A 15,832-nucleotide genomic window follows, 5' to 3' on the forward strand; every position below is an offset into this window, starting at 1 on the left:
TTTTTATTCATTTCATTTCATTTTAATTTATTTGTATGCCGCCCTTTTCCCTAAAGGGACTCAGGGCGGCTCACAACTCAAAGGGAGGGAGAAACAAACAAAGTTACAAAAAACATAAAAACCATACATAGTTAAAAAAGCACAACAATCATACCATTCGAAGTGGGGCAGCGAGTCTTTAGCCCCAGGCCTGTCGGAACAGCCAAGTTTTAAGGGCTGTGCGGAAGGCCTGGAGGGTGGTGAGGGTACGAATCTAAACGGGGAGTTCGTTCCAGAGGGTCGGAGCAGCCACAGAGAAGGCCCTCCTCCGGGTAGTCTCCAGTCGACACTGGCCGGCTGATGGAATTCGGAGGAGGCCTAGTCTGTGGGATCTAATTGGTCTAGTGGAGGTAATTGGCAGTAGGCGGTCTCTCAAGTACCCAGGTCCAATACCATGAAGCGCTTTGTAGGTGACAACTAGCACCTTGAAGCGTACCCGGAGATCAACAGGCAGCCAGTGCAGCTCGCGGAGGATAGGTGTTACGTGGGTGAACCGAGGCACACCCACGATCGCTCGCGCGGCTGCATTCTGGACAAGCTGAAGTCGCCGAATACTCTTCAAGGGCAGCCCCATGTAGAGCACGTTGCAGTATTCCAGTCTAGAGGTCACAAGGGCACGAGTGACTGTTGTGAGAGCCTCCCGGTTCAGGTAGGGACGCAACTGGTGCACCAGGCGAACCTGGGCAAATGCCCCCCTGGTCACAGCTGACAAATGGTGTTCAAAAGTCAGCTGTGGGTCCATGAGGACTCCCAAGTTGCGGACCCTATCTGAAGGGCGTACTGTTTGACCCCCCAGCCTGAGAGGTGGAACACTTGGCCAAAATTGTAGTCCATAATTGTAGTCCATAATTGACTACATAAGAATCTATGGATGATTCTTATGCATGCACAATGCATTCATAATCTGAACACACAGATTCTGAAAGATTTACAGTATTTATGTCGTTGAGTTCAAGTCCCTGCTCACTGAAGGAACACATTTGCATCATCTTTGAAAGAATTTCCCATTATTTGTTTCCGCAAGCCAGTGAGATACACATCTCTTCAAAGTAAGTACATTTAGTACTTTACAAGCAGCAGAGTTTTTGTGTGAGTGAATAAATGAATGAATGAGTAAAGTGAGTAGAATTCAGTGACAGAATACACGTTTTGCCTACTTCTACTTTAACACCCAAGCTTTCTACCGCAAAATATCTCATAGTATAATTGAGACTTTGGAAAAGTAATTTCACCCAGAGTAAGACAATGTAAAAGTTATATAGTAATTGCATATCTAATTCAGCCTTCCTTGGTTCCTTCCTTATGCATTGCCCTGCAATTCCCTAAATCCCTAGGCAGTGTAGCCAGCAGACATGCTGGCTGGAGAATACAAGAACTGTTGTCTTAACATGTTGGGATAATTTCTGAGTTAGAAATGAATTCATGAGCCCAAAGTTGTTGTTTTTTCATTTTGAATGCTCTAAAAAAATTTCTCTGGACTTTTTATTTATTTCTCCTTTCCAACTTGGCCTACAAAATTTCTTCAAGCAAAAGAAATTTTCTGGGAAAAGAAGATTTGGGAAGGGGGAGGGTTGAATTAATATTGATGAGCAGATGCCATTTTGTGGCGATTAGTTTAAAAGAGAAGAAAGCAAGAACATTTTCTTATGGAAACCAAATTTATTTTTTCCTTGGAATGCACGAAAATTGATTGATACAAGGACACAGACAAAATATGGCTGCTTCACTCTCTCCACCTCGATTTGCACTGGAAAATTCAAGCTTTTAGAAATAAAGAAGGAAAAATAGCCAGGTAGAGTGTGGCCACATCAAACAAAATCCAAGGGAGGCCAGGGATACATTTGACAGCTTTTCACTTCTCTCTTTGTTTTGAATTTCACTAAATCACTCCCATCTGGGGATTGTATATTTTCAATGGCCTCTCCCAGCAATGAAGACCTGTAGTGCCACACTTTCAAATACCAACTAAACCTATCTGCATTCCTACTCCTTTTGATGGGGCATCAAGTCTATGTCAAATAAGATGGGACTCAACTCAAGAGACTAAAACATATGCTCTATCAAAATCAAGATTCTTTTTTTTTTTAAAGAAGGCAACAATATGGGTAAAAATGTGAACCAGAGTAACTTAAAAGATCGTATCTTTTTCAACATTTATTAATTGCATGTCCCTTCTTATAGCAGGAATTTCTACTAAAAATGCATCTTATTTATTTCCTTATTGGCAAGATCATTTGTAGATTGAGCAACATTTCGGGTGAACAATAGGAGGATTTCTTAAGCCGTGCCACCCAATTTTTGGAAGACAGTTCATTGCAGAATTTCACCAGATGTACTTATTTAGTATCAAGGTGTCTCCCACCCAGGCTCAGATTCAAAGGAGCAGAATTCTAATCCTAATTTATTAATTTCTTTTTACAGTAGTTTTAAATTAAAGCATAGTAATCCCATACTAATGCACTGGAAACAATTGGTAATTTGGATTGTAGACTTAAATCTGTGCTTCATTTGCCCAAAGGAGGGTCTGGATTGCATTTCTCTATACTTGGTGTGGAATTCCCTTTTCCTAAGAGAGATTATGAATGTGTTTATAAGCATTTGTAGTTACATAAATAACGCAGATGCTACTCATTACCATGTCTATCATCCATTTGTTGTCACATTCTATGCAGCTGTCAATGGGTAGCAAGTTTACTTTCAAATAAGCAAATAAACAAAACAGTTCTATGACCTAGTTTGTAATATTTATTTATTATGAATTATGCATATTTTATTAGCATGGTGCTAATGATGAAGTCCTGGTGGATTACCCAGCTCTTCAACAGAACAAGTTATATTTGCATATGAAACTGCAAATTTGCATAGCATATTATCAGAATCAAAATTTAGTGCTTCTGCACAGTTTGTTGCTTAATATATGCATTTTGATACCTAATTTATCAATCACCATTTTTGCCTCTTTTTTTACAATTCCTTTTCAATATGAGAAAATAATAAAACATGAACCTATTTTTTTCATGAAAAGCTACTTCACATTGGACCTTGGATTGTCTCTACAACTATTGTGTTTTTACAACCTTTATTTTGGAGTGAAAAATAGGAAAATAATATTAAAACTTTGGGTAATCTTTTCTAGCCTGCAGCCATCCAAATATACCCAGTTTTTCCTGCTCACTGGTAAATAACAGAATATTTCATTCTTTGCAATCAAATCGCCAAATTCCTGCTAACAAGATCAAAAATCAAAAGAATTAAAATAGGAACAGCAAAGTACATACAATATAACCAATTTCCCCCAAAAGTGGATCAGTGATCTGGGCCATCTATAAAAAATATAGGATCACTATTCTTTTATTTTGTGGTCTGATACTTTCTTACTAAAAATGGGGAGGAGAATACTCACTTTCATAATTCTCATGGCAAACATAGTAACTACTTTATCACGTATGTTTCCCCATATACAAATTTTTGGCATACCAGAATTCCATAGCTCAGGTCATTTCATAGCTCATGCATTAAAGCAACATTCCAGTGATAGCCATATTCTAATGTTTAAGGAAGAGGAGAAAGTCAACCTATTCTCCAAGATACACAAAGCAATGAATGGAAACTAATCAAGGGGAGAAGCAATCTAGAACAGTTAATCAGTGGAATGACTCGCTTCCAGAAGTTGTGAGTTCTCTAACACTGGAGGTTTTTAGGAAGGGTTTGGACAACCATTTGTCTGAAATAGTTTCCTGCCCAAGTAGGAGGTTAGACTAGAAGTCCTCCAAGGTCCCTTCCAGTTCTGTTCTTATTATTATTATTAAGGTGACTGTTTAACATCAGTTTTACTATTCCTGAAAAAACACTTTTCCCTCTACATTTGAACAAGTACTTTATGGCAGCAAATTCCACCTGAAAGTTTATTTGTTGAAAAGGTTTTACCAGTTTAGATGTTATTCTGTTAAAATGCATATAAACTGGTAGATATATGGCAACATTCCAATATGGGTGATTTGAAATGATGTGAAGTAGTCAGAAGATGGAAATTTAAAACTCAGTACAGCTCTATAGATTGTCTATTATATTTATTATTATTTGTAAGATAACAGACATAATTTTAAAGTTAGAAGAAAAAACAGCTAAAAAATAAAAGAAATTGATAAATATTGTGTAAGACATTTAATATATTAATAAATAACTTGTTTTTATAGTCATTGATTAAAAATTTAGCCATTGCCGTTGTAATTTTCAGTTTTTTATCTAACAAATTTTAACTTATTCAGAAATACCTCTTCCCGACCTTGCTTTTAAAATAGGTCAGATAATATTCTGCTGAAAAGCCTTTAGAAACTCAATATGTTCCATAATTTCAGACTCAATACCATTAACGGGGTGTACTGGGGAAAGCTCGTCCAATCTCATTGTACACATGTTGTGCATTGACAATAAAGATTTGAATTGAATTGAATTTGAATTAAAAGGACAATATCTTTAAGAGATAATCTTTTGAAATCTAGTGTATAATATATTTGACAATTGTTTGATTGTATGCATCAAATCATTTTTGACTCCAAGGACTGTTGTAATCCTTGACTTACAACCATTCCTTTAGTGACTCTTTGACGTTACAACACTGGGGAGGGGGGGAAAGTGACTTCCAGCTGGTCCTCATACTTATAACAGTTGCAGCATCCCCATGGCCATATGATCAGAATTTTGGTATTTGGCAACCAGCATGTATTTACCAGAATTGCAGCTTCCTGAGGTTATGTGATCACCATTTGTGTCCTTCCGTGACAAGAAGTCAATGGGAAAGTTGGATTCGTTTAACAACCACGTGATTCACTTCACAACTTCAGTGATTTGGTTAACAACCTTGGCAAAAAAGGTTATAAAATCATTTCCCTAGCAACAAAACTCTGATCACAGTTTTGGCCATACATCAAGGACTGTTAATGTGTTTCATGATAAATGCATAAAACACAACTTATGAAATTTGCTAACTTTCAGGGTTATTGTGGGAACAAAAAGGGTTGAAAAATAAATATTACATAGTATGTAATCTATAAGGGTTGACCTCTTTTCTGTTTTTTTTTAAATAAAAAAATGTAAATGTTTCACAAAGAATGAGAGCAGGTTTGATTTTCACAGCTGGATTATATATATTTGACACTGGGGAAAAACTATTAGTACAATTATCAGCTGGATCAGGGAAAGTCTCTAGTGTAACTTAATGGAAATCTCTGTATCTGGTAAGGTTGCTTGAATATGCTCCACTATTCTGTCTAAGAATGTAACTTCAGACATCATCCCCAATATTTATTTTCTCGCCTCTTCTTTTTTCCTTAGTGCGTAGCTATCACCTATTTTGGAAATAGTAGCTCTAATAGAAACTCAAATAGAGTTTGAATTTACTATGTTTTGGATAGAAAGGGCAGTTACTATGTTTCTCATAACAAGTCTTTATCATCTATTGCTAAACAAAATTTCTTGCAACTGTGCATATTCTACAAATTTTGCTGATTGATTGGATCAGTCTCTGGCAATACTGAACACCACCAGGTCTTTTTATTTGTCAATAGATTGTTCAGAAAAAACACCTTTTCTCTTCATACTGTTCTGATCTAGGCTTTCCCAGAAGGCGAGTCCTCATCCTGATAAACCCCTTTTATTTAATTTACAGTGAATTCCTCTCCAGCAAAGTCTTTCTTTTCCCACAGTCTTTTAAGATAGTTCACAATTACTGACCTTTATCAGGCTTGGAGAGTGGCCAGGTCAATATCAGACGCCACAATACTTGGCAAGAATTCAGGAATGAACTAATTGTCTCCTGCAAACACTGCTCCCCTTTCGCTCCGCTTTTATTCCCTATGGGAAGGGCCATTCACCATCCACCTGTGGCTTTACACCCAAGTCAACCCTTGTTCTTTAGCTTTTACCTTCATCTAACAACTCTGCACATACACACATTGGGAAAAGGCTGCCTCATTGATGTCTGACTCCGAAGGCAGCTGATAACTGTCAGACGGCCTTGGCCCCATCTCTGTCCTCGACATAGAGCACTCATCAGAGCCTTCCCCAGACTCCAGACTGGCCATGTTCTTCCCCAATCTCCTCACTATCTGAATCTATTGCCACTGGCAGGCCACAACGCATACAGAATATGAAGTGATCATTTCTATTTCTATTTCCACCATCATTAGGTTGTTCTATTTGTCTGACAATTGGCTACCCAAAAACTATCTAAGATGCCGTTGCTCAATATGGAAGACTCATGCATTCTTCTTGCTACATTTTATGCTGATATAGGTTTTCCCCCTGTATTTTTTTTGTTCATTTAAGTAAATAGTCAGCTATATGTATAGAGAATCCAAAAAGAATGAAATAACTCAGGATGATATTTTATCTGAACTATGCTATTGTCATGAATCCAAAATATCCATCCATTTGATCATTTCAAATTCACAATTCACTCCTGCCACCCAAAGGGGGAAGCTACCCCTCACTCCACTCACATAGTAAAGATGCAGTTTCTCCCCCCTGAATCCAGAGGGGCTATCTATGTGGTTGCTACAACTTGAAGACAACTGAATCGCACACAATCAACTAATAAAGCCAGAAGAGCACAGAGAAATCTCAATATTATCTATAAGGCAGAAACCTTGGAAAGAGAAGAAGTCTGCGTTGGGCAATGATATTATAGGCCTAATCAACACCTCAAGAGGACATTTGGTGATCCTTAAACCAGGAAACAGATTGTAGGAAATTAGCACACTCCTCTCCTAGAAAAATGAAATAGTTTAGGAAATATTAAAAGAGCAGAATATTTCCCCTAAAAGGGAGGCAGAAACCTCAGGCCCATCCTCACCTTAGTCAATTGGCTAATGTCTGGGCCAGCCTATAACAAAGATTTACCTCCTTCAGGCAGAGCCATAATAAGATTTGTCAAAAGCTCCTTCATTACATCATCACCCAGCAAGGCTCAATCAAGCCTGGGACACAGAAAACCTACAAAGGTACCCCTGAATGGCCCCATGGGAGTCTGATAACCAATCAGAATACAAGATCCAATTCAAAAGCCCATAGAGGGCATAAAACCCAGGCACTCTCAGCATCGCTTCCCCGCCCCTTTTTTGTTGTCCAGCACCTCAAACCAGGTGATCCTCTTCATCAATAAATCTTCTTTCCCAGCAACTTCCATGAATCCAGTGTCTTTCCCCCCACTTTGAACTCAGAAGAATAATTCTTCCAACAAGACCTTCATCATCTACATTTAGTGATAGCTGAAGATAACTCTAGGTGACCCTTTTTCTCTTTAGCATTGTAGAGAGTCCTGCATATTTTTAGATTTCTCCTTTTTTTCTGTTTGGGAGTCTTGTGCTTTCAAGATCTTATTTTGTAGAATTTCCCATCCTTTCTGAGCACTTTTCTCCTTCAGGATTGCCATTTCCTCTGGGTTTATCAAATTTTCTTCCTTTGAAATTCAAATATGGAAATCTCACCCTTCTTGGTACTTCCTCTTCTGAATATCACTAAAGCAAGGATAAAATAATTATTTTCTCCAAGGTGCCTCTCACCTCTGTTTCTTTATGCTCTGCTACTGTATCTTCCCTAGGCACCAGTTCATTTTCAGTAGGTATTAACTTTTCCATAATACCTTAATGAATGAATGAACTTCTTGCAATGGATTTCTCTGTTTGACAATATGGAACAGAAAAGGTGAAATACAATACGATGTCAGGAAAAAAAGGATCAGATTTACTATACATTTTTGGCAGACAGAACTCATGAGAGTTGAAAGTAGTTCATAAATCTTTATCTGGAGACATTTCCATTTTTTTTTACTGTGCTCTTCCTGAAATGAAAAACAAAATTATTGTTATAATATTTAGGAAATATTTTATAAGAAATGTTATACATTTTAAAGAGTTTTTAATATTAGAAATGTTCTTATAAGAAACTTTGTTCTATTAACAAGTTTATTACTTGCTGAAAATGAATTTCATGAGCTTTTTTAAACAATTGTTTAGACTACAGAACTAGTTTCCTGCTATTAGCTTGCTAAAATCTATCTAGGGAGACTTTTTTTCTCTTCCTGTGTATCCCAGTTCAGAAAAGGATAAGTAAAAATATCATGTTTTCAGTAATCAAGGGAAGGATTATTTCAACCTACAACATTAAAGGTCTATTAGATTACTTTCCTCTTCTGCCTTTTTCTTCCTATATCTATTATCAAGGCAGTGGGTTTTATAACATTTATGTTATTTTTCTTTTTGCTATAGCATCTATTAATCTCTCCCTCTTATATTTCTTCTATCTTCTTGGTGTTGTGGCCCACCATCGGCCATCAGAGCTGGTGACAGACTCAGACAGTGGGGAGGTTGGGAAGGAACATGGGCCAGTCCTGGAGTCTAAGGAAGGCTCTGATGAATGCTCTGCGTCTGGGGCAGAGATTGGGCCAAGGCTGCCCAACAATTATCAGTTGCCTTTGGAGTTGGAGATCAGTAGGGTAGAAAGCTGGAGCCTGTTCCCAATGTGAGCAGAGCTGACAGGAGAAGGGAACATTTAAGGATCAATGGCCGACTCAGCAGTAAAGGCACAGGTGGACAGTGAATCGTCCTTCCCATATAAAGAGGAACGAAAGGGCAGGGGAGTTTGCAGGAGACAATTAGTTCAATTCATTAGGGTGAAGATCTGTTCCTGACTTCTTGCCAAGTAATTGCTGCTACAGCGTGTGGTTTGGAAGATATCGGCCTGGCAACTCTCCAAGCCTGATAAAGGTCTGTAGTTGTGAAATCTCATGAAAGACTGTTTGCCAGGACTTTGCTGGAGAGGAATTCCCTTTAACCTGAATAAAAGAGGTTTTACCAGGATGAGGAGTCTGCTTCATGATCTTGGTAAGCCTAGATCAGAACACTTGGTTTGACCAGAAGCCCCTTTCTCTGATCATCACAGTAGTTATGCTGAGATACTGCTTCGTACACCTCGTATTGCCACATTTTTCTGTGCACCTGCTGGTGTCACTGCTTTCTCTCCTACAGCTGAGTCTCTGAGCCAGGACTTACTTAAGGCTGAACCTTGGAGGCAAAAGTCCAGACCTGTACGTCTAGAGCAAACCAAAATTGTGTCCACATAACAACATGCACATGGTAAGAGCCGAGGTGGCGCAGTGGTTAAATGCAGCACTGCAGGCTACTTCAGCTGACTGCAGTTCTGCAGTTCGGCTGTTCAAATCTCACCGGCTCAGGGTTGACTCAGCCTTCCATCCTTCCGAGGTGGGTAAAATGAGGACCCAGATTGTTTTTTTTTTTTTTTTTTTTTTTTTAAGTTTTTTTTTTGTTTTTTTTTATTTTTTTTTTTTTAATGTATATTTTATTATGTTTTCATTCTATACAATCACATATTCACTGTGCTTGATCAGGGCATATAACATTGAATAATAAACACGGCCCTCATTTATATAGAAAATGCCCTCTACAATACAAACCCAGTATACCACCTTGGCCTGCCATACACCCTCTTTCAACCCCCTCCAACTTTCATTCTTCCTTCTCACACACCCCTCTACGCCTACTTCCCCTCCCCTTCTTTCTAACCCTATCACTCCCTCTCCATTCCCTCCCTCCCTTCTCCTCCTCCTCTCTCTCACCCTCTCCACCCTCCTTCTTCTTTCACTCGACTCTTTCCTTCGGTAACTATTACCTTCCAGTATATTCGGTTTGTACTATTTTCGCACTAACATTGAAAAGCCACAGTATACAAATACAATCATGGAATTTAACACATATTGTATTTCCCCCCTCCCCCCTCCCCCTAAATCCCCACCTCCCTTCCCTCCCCCCGACTTCCCAAAGACCATACGTGGTATAATTTTTGAACAATCACAGTCTCAAATATCTCTACATTGAACTCAGCTTCTTACTGTTACCCAAATTTTAAACAATTTAAGTTATTACCGATACTAAGCATAAGCTATCTGGAGTTTTTTAGTCCCATATTTACTTTTTATGTAATCAATCCACTTTTTCCAGTCTCTTTTGTATCTCTCGTTTGAATGTTCTTTGAGATATGCTGAGATTTTGGCCATTTCGGCAAAGTTCATAACTTTCAAAGTCCATTCTTGAATTGTGGGTAAATCTTTCTTCTTCCAATACTGCGCCACCAAGAGTCTTGCTGCCGTTATTAAATACAGGATCAAATTAGTCTCTGCTACTGTAAAATCAATGCATATACCCAGTAAAAACAGCTGGGGGGTAAATTTTATCCTTCTTTTAAAGATGTTTTGCAGGATCCACCATATTTTTATCCAAAATGCCTTAACATTACGACATGTCCACCATATATGAAAATATGTAGCATCACAAGAACCACATCTCCAACATTTAGGTTGAACATTTGGATACATAGAGGCAAGCTTTTTAGGATCTAGGTGCCATCTATAAAACATCTTATAAAAATTTTCTCTCAAGTTTTGTGCTTGTGTAAATTTCACATTCCTTACCCAGATTCTTTCCCATGTTTCAAGCATTATTGGTTCCTCGACATTCTGAGCCCATTTTATCATACAATCCTTAATCAGTTCCGTTTCAGAATCCATCTGTACTAATACATTATATATCCTCTTTATATGCATTGAGCTTTGATCTTTTATTTGTTTAAACAAATTATCCTCAACTTTTACAAAGCCAGTTTTTTGATCTGTTTTCCACCTAGCTTGTAGTTGACCATACTGAAACCACGTTTGAACTACCTTCTCTTCTTTAAGTACCTCTAAAGATTTTAGTTCCATCACCCCTCTTTCTGAGATAAGAAGTTGTCTATAGGTGGTTCTATCGTGTTTTTGTTCTACATTCATATTTTCAATTGCATGTCTAGGAATTGCCCACATGGGCACTTTATCATTTAGTTTATGTTGATATTTTTTCCAAACCCGCAATAAAGCATTTCTTAAGATGTGATTTTTAAATTTCTTATCCGTTTTTTTGTTAAATAACAGGTAAGCATGCCAACCATATAACAAATCATATCCCTCGATATTCAAAATTCTGTCATTAGTTAGATGAATCCAATCACTAATTGCAGATAATGCCACTGCGTCATAGTATAATTTTAAGTTAGGTAATTTCAATCCTCCTCTTTCACGTGCATCTTGCATTATTTTCATCTTTACCCTCGGCTTCTTTCCTGCCCACACAAATTTGTTAATACCCTTCTGCCATTCTAAAAGATTCGCATCTCTTTTAAGTATTGGTAACATTTGAAAAAGAAATAAAAATTTTGGTAAAATGTTCATTTTTACTGCCGCTATTCTACCCAGCAAGGACAAATGCAGTTTTTCCCACCTTTTCAACTCCAACTGTGTACTATGCCAAAGTGATTCATAATTATACTTGTATAATTTCCCATTTGAGATTGAGATATTAACTCCAAGATATTTAACTTTTTTAACTACCTCACATCTTAGTGTCGCCCCCAGTTCTTCCTTCTGTTTGATAGTCATATTTATAGCTATTATTTTGGTTTTTCCTAGATTTATTTTAAATCCCGAGACTTGACCATATTGATTGATCGTATTCAATAATACCCTACTAGATTCCTGCGGTTGTTCCAATATTATAACCAGATCATCCGCAAATGCACGAATTTTATATTCTTGCTGTCTAATTTTGATCCCTTTTAGACCGCCCAGGCCCCGTATCTTATTCAACAGTATTTCCAAAGTTATAATAAACAATAATGGGGACAGAGGACAGCCCTGTCTTGTACCTTTTTCAATTTGAAAGGAGTCTGTCAGACTTCCATTGACAATGATCTGGGCTGTTTGCTGCTGATATATTGCACCAATTGACCGTAAAAAGCCATCTCCTATCTGCATTTTTTGCAATGTCTTCAGCAGGAATTGCCAATTAACTCGATCAAAGGCTTTCTCCGCATCCAAAAATATGAATGCGGCCGGGATTTGATTGTTCTTTCCCAGGTATTCTAAAGCGTTGATAATTAATCTAACGTTATCCTTCATCTGTCTGCCCTGTATAAAACCAGTTTGATCGGTATGTATCAGTTGCTGAGTTACCCCCATTAGCCTATTTGCTAATATTTTAGTAAAAATTTTATAATCTACATTAAGTAATGAAATAGGTCTGTAATTTTTTGGTTGGGTGAGGTCTTGATCTTCTTTGGGTATCAACGATATGAACGCAGTCTTCCACGAGGGAGGCACTTTCCCTCCCGATTGAATTTTATTGAATAGTTCTCTGAGGGGTTCTACCATTTCTAACTGTAGATATTTATAATAAACAGCTGTTAAACCATCTGTGCCTGGTGCTTTCCCTAACTTTAATTGTTTAATTGCCTGCAAAATTTCCCCAGAGGTTATAGGTTGGTTCAGCTTATGCCTATGTTCTTCTCTGAGTAGGGGGATTTTCTCTTTATCTAGGTATTTGTCTATATCTCCGTCCTTAATTTTATCCCCTTTATACAACTCTGTAAAAAATTCCCGAAATACCTTTTGAATCTCTTCCTGTTGAAACACTTCCTTCCCTCTGTGACACAATTTGGTTACATTTCGAGCTTTCCTTTTTTTTCTAATCTGATAAGCCAACCACCTACCGGGTTTATTTGCATTGCAGAAAGTATTATGTTTAGCATATAATAAACTAGTAGCTACCTGGTCAGAGATCAGCATATCAAACTGAGATTTTAATATAGCAATTGTTTCCCTAATCTTTGTATCTCCTGGATTCAATGTTAATTCTGACTCTTTCCCTTTAATTTCCTCTTCCAATTCTTTTCGTTTTTGCCCTTGTTTGTATCTATGTATTTTATTTATATTCATTAATACTCCTCTCATATACGCTTTGCTTGCATCCCATACATATTCCAAAGATGTACCCTTGTTCATATTGAAGACAAAATATTCCGATAGCAATTTTTTACAATCATTAACATACTTTTCATATCTAAATAAGTTTTCATTCAACCTCCAGGACCTTCTTGCCTGGGCTACCCTTCCCAATTCCATCCAGACTGGATTATGGTCTGAAAGAACTCTCGCCATAATCTTTGTCTTCTTCACCCTACAAAGTAAATCATTTGTAATTAGTATAAAATCAATCCTTGAAAGAGATTGATGTCTATTGGAAAAAAAGGTAAAGTCATATTCTTCTGCGTGCCTCTCGCGCCAAGCGTCTCGCAATTCAAAGTCGTCCAGCATGTCAAAAAAGGGTTTGGGTAACTTAGCTCGAAATTTGGTGTTCGGGCGAGCTGTCTTCTTATCTCTTTTGGTGTCGATCACGCCATTCCAGTCACCCATTAATATACAAGACTCAAAATCCCACTGTACTAATTTAGCATGGAGATTTCTATAAAATCCATCTTGTTGTTGATTAGGAGCATAAATTCCCAAAAGTAACGTCTTTTTCCCTTCTAAGATTAAATCTAATGCAATATATCTTCCAAAGGGATCTGCTTCAATTAGCTCAGCTTTAATGTCTTTTCTTAAATATACTACTATGCCATTTTTCTTTTCCATGGCTGAGGTCGCAAAATGTTGGCCCAGTTTGGGGTTAAACAAATATTTTTGATCGGTTGATTTGATATGAGTTTCTTGCAAGCAAATTATGTCATTCTTAAACTGTTTAAGATAATGAAATATTTTCTTTCTTTTCTGTGGAGAGTTCAATCCGTTAACATTCCATGTCAAAATCTTAGTTGTCATTTTTGGTTGCCTGAAGCTTTTTTAGAGCCTCCCGCAGGGCCTGTCTCACCTTTGGTTTGGCTCCTCCCACAGCTTCTGAGCTTGTTGCAGTAGCTCCTTGGTCAGTGGCCAATGATTGTTGAGATTGTTGCATAGTAGCTTGTTTATCCGTTTGTCTGGTGGTCTTGCGGTTGGATCTTTTTTCCTTGACTCCTTGCCCTTCCGGAAGAGGGAGATGATACATTTTATCTGATGGTTGTGTGGTTTGCTGTTTATCTTGTTCGTCTCGTGGTTTTTCACCATATCCCGAAGGTTCAGGATATCCCATCTTCAGAATCTTATGATAGAAATCACGAGCTTTCCATACAGAGCTGAGACGATATCTTTGTTTGTCCATTGTAACTATAATACCGAATGGGGCATCCCATCTGTACTGTATCTGGCGCCTTCTGAGCTCTTCCACCAGAAAAGCATAATCTCTTCTGGCTCTTAGCATCTGAGGCGGTATTTCTTTCAGAACAATCAGGTCCTGTCCACCAATTTGAAGCTTAGTATTGTAGGACTCTTGTAGTATCATATTTCTAGATTCTCTTGTAACAAAGTATATTACCACGTCTCGGGGAAGTTGCCTTTGTTTTGCCGCCCATGAGTTAACACGAAAGATCCTGTCAATCTGCCAATCAAAATTGGATCCCGGTTTTCCCACCAGACGGTCAAAAGCTTCAGAAAACATTTGCTCTAAGTTCTCCTGCTTTTCTTCACGCAGCCCCCTCACTCTTAATGCAAGCTCCATCTGCTTGTACTGTATCATAATAATTTGTTTTTCAGCATTATCAATTTTTTGTTCCACCACTTCAGTTTTGGATATCAGGTTAGTTTTAGCTTCATTGAGAGTTTCTAAATTATCTTCCATTCCAGAAATATATTCTGTTATCACATTTACAATTCCCATCATATTATCATTCATTTTAGTGACCCTGGTATCGAATTTGTCATATAGAACTTCCATCTCATTCCTTATTTCATCTTTGAAATCTTTAATCATTTCTAGATTCTGTTCTCTAAATTCTTTAAACATTTCAAAGTTCTGTTCTCTGGATTCTTTGAACATTTCCAGAAAAAATTCTTTTGTTAGTACATCTCCACTAGGGGGCATAGATGGTGGGGGCTGCAACTTTGTGCCAGGTATGGGAGACGTTTTCGGAGGTAATTTAACAGAGGTTGATTTGGATGCCATTATATTTTGGTTTTAATTATTTATTCTAAATTACTAATCCACTGTGCTATGTGGAGAAAAAGAAATTCCTCCCCCCCCTTTTTTCCCTTCTTTTTTTTTTTTTTTTTTTTTTCTTCCAAGGGGTTTTACGGAGGATTTCAAAAGAGAAAGTCCGTTTAGAATGTTTGGAATGTGTCTGAGTCAACAAAGAATCTTGAAAGCTTTAAGGGAGTAGCTCTAATTAAATTATAAGAGATTATTTCTTTACCTCTGTAGCAGGAAGCCGGAGATAACAGATGCAGAAGCTGTAAACGCCATTTTGAAGACAATTAAGCAAAAGAGGTTTTTATAACATTGAAGCTGGTATTTCAGATAGAGAAAAGATTTTAAAGTTCACAAGTTGGTCTTTGCTCGTATTGACTTTTAATAGTCTCTTTTCTAAAGATTGTCCTGAGGGGGAGGGGATCCTGTCTCGTGCTGTGAATAACAGCTGCGAAGTTCAGGTCGGAGTTGAATGACTCAGCTTTGGGTTGATTCTCCCCCTCCGTCCACAGCTCACAAAGAAACAAACTGTGAACTTCAAAGAAGATTCTTACCAGCTGAGATTCCTCACTGCTTTTTTCTTGTCTGAAAAAAAGAGTTATCTTCTTGATATTGAGTAGATAACGATCCTGAATTCTGGGGGCAGCTCTGTTAAGCTGCCGACCGGCGACAGGCCACTCCCCGGAAGCCCGAGGACCCAGATTGTTGTTGGGGGCAATATGCTGACTCTGTAAACCGCTTAGAGAGGGCTGAAAGCCCTATGAAGCGGTATATAAGTCTAACTGCTATTGCTATTGCTATGGTAATGTCATGCTGCAAAATCCACATGTAAGTAATTACATTTCAACATCTGG

The sequence above is a fragment of the Thamnophis sirtalis genome, unplaced genomic scaffold (assembly GCF_051295495.1).
Source record: "Thamnophis sirtalis isolate CommonGarterSnake01/CBP01778 unplaced genomic scaffold, rThaSir2_p1.2 scaffold_4, whole genome shotgun sequence".
In the NCBI taxonomy this organism is placed as follows: Eukaryota; Metazoa; Chordata; class Lepidosauria; order Squamata; family Natricidae; genus Thamnophis; species Thamnophis sirtalis.